Consider the following 8,452-nt stretch of genomic DNA (forward strand, 5'->3'; position numbering starts at 1 on the left):
GTTATCTGAGGGCCATGCTGATTGAACATTTAAGATATGTTCTTGTTTTCCTGACCAAGAATGACCCAGTTGATGCTCTGTAAAGTGGTTTTGCGGTTTTAATTCATTTTTATCAAATTTATTAAAGATACCTTTGATCATAAGGTATGAAGTTCAGTTTTAAGTTCCTTCATTTTTGTATAGGTTAGGAACAAGATGTCTTATTTTCATGAACCTCAGGATATAGCACTCTTCAGACGACTTTCACAGTTGTCATATAAATGGTTTATCTTAGGGATGTGCCTGAAATGATCTAACTTATAGAGGTTTCACAAAAAATTTGTCTTTCTAGATTTATTTTTGTTTTTTTAATAGAAAACTTTAGAAGATGCAAAGATGCATTTTCAGTAGAAAAGAGACATACCCAAGCTTTGTACTTGTGTAGCCCTACAAATAAAACCACACTGTTCATGATATTTGGCATGCACATATGCATTCTTATTTATTATCTGCAGAAACTTTTTCATTAATCTCTTCGTTCTTACTTACAAAGGTCTGAATCTTGGATATTACAGTGAAGCTTTTCAGTGTAGCATTTTTAAGAGCTTGCAATCCTTATGTTGTCCATCACAGCCACTTAAAGTAACTTTGTAATTGACAAGATACAGCAGTAATTATGTTGTTCAAATCCATGGTTACCTTTTTCTGAGGGTCTCTTTGGCACTTCATGGGATTGCAATATGTTGCTGAGGTTTTCACATGCACTTCAGATCCATAAAAGGCAACATATTCATCTGGCAGGACTTCAAGCTAAGGCCATTTGTCTGGCATGTAGCATGTTTCCTGTAATATTTTCTCATCCTCAAAGGAAGATTGCCAGAGTGCATTCTTCCTAATGGAGTTAGGTAACACACTAGGAATGTGTAAAATCATATCCTGAGGCTCAGTGGCATCATTTTGTGCAATATCTATACTAAGACTCTTGGCATTTAGATAGCATTAGAGCTCTTTCCCCCTGAAAATAATGGCACTCTATCACATATACAGACTCAAGAACCCTGCATATAACATCTGACATGACTAGGTGCAGTAACTGTACAGTGCTCAAAATGTAGAGTGAGTGACAGATTCCATAGGTATGCTCTTCAGTGCTCCCCTTTTTGAGTTTCTCAGTGACTTTCTTCATACCAGGAAAATTTTCTGTCAGTTACTAGGCTCTGCAATCCAGTACTACAATCTATTCCTCAGATCTTTTCATCTTTTTCTATTGTAAATCAATTTAGCACTATTTACATGTGGTGTAAAGTTTTAAAATTTTGCTCCACTTTACTTTTCATGAGTGCAAATTCAATAGTAAAATGGGCTTAAACAGTTAGACTTGGCTAGAACAGTGTCAGGCTGTAACTGGAAACAGTAGTTAATGTAAAAAAAAAAAGTGGAAGGTATTCCAGTATGTTCAGCCAAACTATATTTCTTCTGCTTTCTGAAAACTTCCTATGATTGTGGGCTAACACTTCCCAAATGATGTGCCAACATCTTGGCTTTAAGTAGAAAACTGAATTTAAAATATCCAAGCTTGCTTCATTCTACGATTTCAGAAGATTTCAGAAATANGGGAATTCAGTAAGAATTCATTACTTTCTCCTGTTTCAAATCAAAAATTTAAAAAAATAAAAATCAGTATTAGTGATAAAACTCCCAAATGAGGGCTTATGATTTGTTCTTCAAATTAGTTCATTTCATCATTAGGAATTCTATTTCATGCACAGACAATATTTCTCAAATGAGTTTGTGTTTCTGCTTTTTCCAAGTGATCTTCCTCACCAGACCAGATAGAAGGCAAGTTACTGTGTCTTTCAGAACATAGTGCAGCACAGGTGTCCCAGAGTTCAGAAAATGAGAAAATTGTGTGAGGTCTTCCCTGTGAGAATTTACTGTGGAGTGAAAGAATTGGTCGGTCTTTAAAAAAAAATCTTTAATTTTAGCTAGGTTTCTTGAAAAAATAGTTTGTCTTATTTTCATCTTTGAAAACAATAAAAAAAAGAAGTTGGATATAAACTGTGAAATTAAATGAAGTTAGGGGGAGGAGGTTGATGTACTAAATAGTTTCCATAAAATAAATTTACTTTGAACAAGTTACAGGTATAAACTTACAGGAATTTAAACTCCATAATGACATGGTGATAAGGTAGACCCTTACTTCTGCTACTCCACTTAACATAGGAACAAATCATTGTGATACGGTACACCTTTGATTCTTCGTTGCTTAGGTGTTGATTGGGATTAACTTACTTAGCCATTTTACGCTAATTCAGAGTTTCCTCATTGGTCTTTTCCTGAATTTAGTTCTATGTTGTTTGGTGAAATTTGCTTTAAGATAATAGAGGTAATAAAGATCGATGGCATCTTTATCTAATGAAGCTATTTTGTGAATTTATATAAAGCTTTTCTCATTCTGCCAAGAGCAGAGCATCTGTGACTATTGCAGTGTAGTTTAAAGCACTCCATTTGAGACAGAAAGACCAGCTCTGCTTAGGGGTGCATAAGTGAATCTCTTTATTTTCTGTAGAATTCGCGTGTCTGCGGAGGAAAATAGTATTTGATCCCTCAACATATAGGACTTTTTTGGCCATTAGGGCCAGAATAAGAAATTACTCAGAAAGGACTCTACATCAGTCAGTTCTCGTTTTGTTTTTACATATTGAGCTTTAAGCTGTTACTGTAATTATTTTCTGCTACTCTTTTGCAATATTGACCTAATAACAGCATTTCCACATCTATAAACAAGAGTAATTCTCTAAATTTATTCTGATTTGTTCTCCTTACACTTGCATGCAGGGGGAACTCTCAAGTAGACTGTAGCTCTCTAGGCTAGGATTTTTCTAGGTCATCAGATTTAAAGACATTTTCTGTGAAAATGCTTTAGGAAATCCTCACTGAAGATAGATAACTTCAAGTTCTAACATTATATGTCACATAGAGAGAGATATTTAGGACAGAAGAATTTGTGATAACAGATTATTAAAACATGGTACAGTGTGAAGGTCCTTAGTAACAGTAATTAGTTGACCTGGTGGAGGTTTGATATTATAAACTATTTTAGCTACTGTTCCTTAAGTTTGCTGTACTGATGTTATTGTCTAAACTTAAGAATAATATGAATTTCTGTGAATATATTCATGCCACTTCTTCCTGTATTGATCACACAATAAGTAACCAAAATACATTAGACAAAAAAGGAAGCTTCTCTCAGAGCAATTAAAATACCTTAAGTATACATTATTAAAATCTTAAAAAAAAAATTCTGAAGTATGTATCTTTACACTGACATGCAGTCTTTTTTTTTTTAAAGGACTATAGCTTTTTTTTTGTAGATATTGTTTGGCTTAAGCAGATCAGTAACTGCACTAAAACAACAAACCATTAAGAGAGGAATCTTTCAAGATTCTTTGATCTAAGGAATTGTATTGGATGGAGGCATTCTTCTATTTGTAGCCCTTTTCATGAGAAATCATGTCATTGCTCATGGCAGTACATGGTGGCAAACATGGCTTTATGTCACAGAAGCCCAAGATTAACAAGAGAGCTTGACCTAGCTTTTTCGCTCTGCTGTGCTCCTTGTTTTTTTTTTTCTTCCCTGGAATCTTTGTGCTAAATGGGTTGAAGTAGATTTGGTTTGTACTTCACAGAGTGGATTCAATATGACATGTTATGGGAAGCTCTGGCAGAAATATGTGGTATGTAGGTCACAACAGCTATGTTGATTAGCATATTGGTGATTTTATAACCACAATATTTATTATAACATGACAGACAGATAACATAAAATTCTATGTATTTGTTGGGAGAAAGCTTGGTCTCATGCTGGAAAAATTCTGAGTAACCATGCTGTACTAGCAATATATTTATTTTTCTTAAAACTGTGACCTCCTCATGAAATGTTTTTAGCCCTTGGCTTAGCCTGAGGGCAAATCCAAGGAAAGTAGCCTAAAGCTCACAATGAATGTTTACTGACTTTTGTGGTCAGTTTTTCTCAAGAGTAAATTGTAAAGAGAATATGGGCTGCACTTTATTTTTCCAGCTTCAGGCTGTGGAAAGGAGTTGGAGAAAAGGTATGTCATTTAAAATGACCCCCAAATTATGTTTACAAAATGCCTCACCTTTTCACAATTGTGCATAATGAAATTGCTATATATTGCGTTCCCTTCTAAGTTGTCAAGTACAGCCTCCTCATGTGGTTTAAATAAGTATGTTAATTTAGCAAACAAGACAGATAATGCAGTGTGAAATTCTAGGGGCTGAAAAATGAACTTAGGAACTTCGGGGTGAACCTTGAGATTTGACACAACAGAAACTTGGAGAAATCTCTTCTCTTGATTATCAGCAGAATGTGCATTGCTTTTTTCCTACTGTCTTTATTCATGTTTCAACAGCCTGCCACATGCAATATGCCAAAGCTCATATAAAAAACTGCCAGTGTAAATGTGTGTGCAAAAACACACATACACAATTCAATTAAGAAGACTACACATAAGCTTAATAAAAGCTGCTTTCTGAAGAAGGGATGCACTGAAGAACCATTGCAAATGTATATAGGAATTTTACAAATACATTTACAAGCTTTTCTGTGGTGACAATCGTGATTATGATCTACATCATAATTCTAAAAAGTTCATCATTTATAAAAGCAGAAGATAACTGTAGGTAATTACATACTGGCCATATATTGTAGGGAAGAACATGTAAAGCTTTATGATGTTGCTCCATCCAAATCAGCTGAATTAAAAACTGGTCAAAGGTTGCTTTTCAAATGGTGGAGTCTATATTTGCCTGATCAAACTAGCCAAGTAAAACCAAGCATTTTTTTTAATGAAAGGGCTGGCATAATTTATTTCCCTCAGTGGAGAAAATGCATATGGTAGACCAGACAAAACTGAACTATACAACCGTAGATTATCTCTAGTTAGATAAAAACATCATAATAGAAGTTTTAAGGCCAAATTTGCCTTTCTGAGCTTTCCTCAGTTGTATATTCTTACATATGAATGCATGCAAAAATACACAACAAGCATATTACATACACATATGTATTTAGGAAATATTACTGAATACTGATTACCCTTCCACTTGTCTATTTTAAAGACTTATTTTTAAAAAAGTCTTTGTGGTTAAAATGAAATCCTAAAAATATTCTTTTTCTGTTTTCTCTTTAGTCTTACCAGTATTATACATTAATCAATGACAGTGGTTGATATTTTTTTGTTGTCTTAAATATTTGGGAACATTTTGTAAGTTAACCACCATACAGTATAGTGCTATCTTGATGAGATGTAAGCACTGGGACAGCAAGCAAATCAGTCCTCAATATATAGCACTTCATTTAGCTATGAATGACAGGTGCAAAATGCTACTGAATCAGAAATGACAGGCTTAATAGTTGTAAGCACAGGAGATTCACAAACTAGATTTTCTGTGAGTATCATCTGCAGTGGATGTTCCCATATGCCTAATATGGGAATATCTCATTACAATTTTCATGTGTTAAAACGAGGGAAAATATTGATGGAATAAAATAGAAATCCCTAAAGAACAGAGCCCAGATGTTCTTCATAGTGATTTTAGCCTCAGGAAAGTTTGAGAAACAGAAGTGGCTAGAGGCTCAGGGTAAATTTTCTGGGTGGTATGCAAGGCATTACCTATATAATTCCAGCTGTTTTTAATGGGACGTGTCTAATTCTGTATGTACCAGGTTGAAAAATTACCCACAAACTTTAAAAGAATTCACTTTCATATTAACCTTGCTTTTAAACTGGAATATTTGGATGGAAACAGTGAATAAGAAAGCAAGACAGTAAATCTTTTCCTGAAGCCTGTTTAAATAAATTAAAAAAAAGACTCACTCACTGCTGTGATAGTATCTTTTCATGGTCCAGGCTGGGAGCAGTGCTCAAGTGGAATCCTAAATAATCTCTGATTTTTGTATCAGAGACAGATCCCTATGGTCCTAGTGACTAAGTATCTCTTTATTTGATGGGACATAACATTCACAGGGACCTGGTAGGTCAGTATGCCCAGTTCCACTTACTGGCACAGGCAAATATGTAATATAAAATTGATATTAATCATGTAATTAAAAAATGTCTTGTTTCTTTGTTTATCCTTCCTGTGATGTAAAAGTAAGCACAAGATTATTCATTGATTTTTTTTATTAAGAGTTTCACCAAAATATTTTCAGTGTAATAAAGTTTCAAATAGTTTTTTCCAAAGCGAGAAATAGAAAAGAAACTCAAAAGTACACCTGTATCACCTATTTCTCTGTTTCTGATATTTTCATGAGCAAATGTATTTTTTCCCAATCCTTCTGCTTCAGTTGCCATTAACTTACATTTTGAAAAATAGTTTTTGCAGAAAAGTGAAAAGTTTGTGGCCATAAATCGGTTCTTTATTACTCTTCTAGTCCATTCGGCTATGGAGTGAAACAAGATTCAGCCTGAAAGGGAAAAGCAGCTGAGAGTGATAGTGTATTTCATAAAGGGCATATAAGAGGCTGCAAGGAAGAGCCTGAATCATCCCCTACCTCCGCTTCTGAGTTATTAGGCCCCATCTCACTCAAAAGATTAAACATTTTATCTTGCAGATCATTCCGTTTTATTGTAGCATTGCCTTTAGCAATGCTATAGTTAAGGTTCTGTCATTGTTTCTGTTATGGGCCCCTATTTTCTGGAGTTTATAACTTAGAGCTAGAAGTTCCCTAGAGGTTAAAACTTGGAAACAACATAGTAGGTCTTTTATTCCAGTGGAAAAATTCTTCACCATCCACTCTCCATTTCTCAGTCTGTATTTAAAATAAATGGGAATTCCACAACAATCTACTTATACTTTTAGACTGTCTTTCTTATACCTAAATCCAAGAAATTTCAGAAGGTACTTAGTTATTACTTCAGAAATGCACACTGGGGGGATTTTACAACCAATGCAATGCTGGAAATGCAAAATGAGTGCTCAGCGAGTGAATCTGTGTGTATGTCTGCACAAGCATATCTGTGCAAGCACACATAGTCCAGCATTTCTCCATAGAATTTTATAAAAATTACCACATTGAAATGGAGTGAAAAACTAATGAGTTCTTAGTTAAATTAATAGGACTCAATTACATACACATCTGGAGTTCAACAGCTATTGCACAGAAGTTTGTTTGACTGTATTTAGTGATCTGTTATTTTAAAGAGTTTTGTAGTTTTAAAATCTCTAATATTTCTTAAAGCATTTAAAGCTGAAGTGAAGCTCCCTAAATTGTTTTGCAGTAAGTCTCTCAAGTTCCAGTGCAAAACTTCAAGTCTGAAATGAACCTAACATATGGAGAATGAAGAAAATGGGATGTATAATTGAAATAGCTTACCTCTCTATGCTACAGTTGTTTTAATATGCTAAAACACTCAATAAAAGATCAACTGCTGACTTCTTAAATGTGTAACATGGGAGGAGAACCAAATCATACTAGCAAAGTATTCAAACACATTCTAAAGCACTTTCTGAGATGGGACTTACCCACTGAACCTGTAAACAAAGATCACTCCAAGGAATGGGAGTTGAGAAAAGACCTTGAAACAACTCAGGAAATGGGGGAGCTGGAGAGAAAGAAAATCAGTCAGACAGGGAATAAACATCTGGTGAGCAGAGAGAAGGTAATCTCTCTGGGAAGTCAAGAAGGAAGTAATGGTGGAAGAAGACAAAAAAAGGTAACCTTGCCTTTTCCAACTAGTTCTATTGACAGCTCTAGTCATCAAATTTAAATTTTAAACTGAAATACTCTTCCTAATAATAAAAACAAAAATAGGAAAAAAGGATCAGTAGGGTAAGGGAAATTATATAGTTAAAGTAAGTAGAACCCTTCTATTTTTAGCTCAGTGGTTCAAAGCCAACGTAGATAAGTAGTGCCTGGAAATGATTTCCATCTGTTCTGGCTGTTTCATGGAATCTTCTGATGATTGTGGTTTGTTTACTACTGCACAGCTCACTATATTGCCAATGCTTCCTCCAGAGTTGATACTAAGTGGCAACTTTGCAATTTTGAAAGAATGACTGCTATAAAAAGAAACAACTCTTCCCTCACCTACCTGGTGCCACCTGAATAGTATTGAAGCAGATTGCTTGGATAGTGTAAAAATAGTTACATTGCTTCAAGTCCTGCGTAAGTTGCAGCAGGCCTCTTGTTCCGGTATTCCTTCTGGTAACTAAAAGTAATAAAGGTGAAAAACAGTTTTGGTGAGTCAATTGAAGAAAGTCCTGCTTTGTTAAACAAAATGGGGAGATCTGTTATTTTTAACAAAAAGTAAGAAGACAAGTAGATATCTCTAATATTCCTATTTCATGTTGTGTGCATTCCTCCGATGTTAACAAAAGCTGGTCAAGCGTATTGTAGATGTTATCCAAAAGGTGTTTTTTCCTCTCTTCAGCTCGCTTTCAGTCAGGA

Source organism: Numida meleagris, chromosome 6, assembly GCF_002078875.1.
Source record: "Numida meleagris isolate 19003 breed g44 Domestic line chromosome 6, NumMel1.0, whole genome shotgun sequence".
NCBI classification, from domain to species: domain Eukaryota; kingdom Metazoa; phylum Chordata; class Aves; order Galliformes; family Numididae; genus Numida; species Numida meleagris.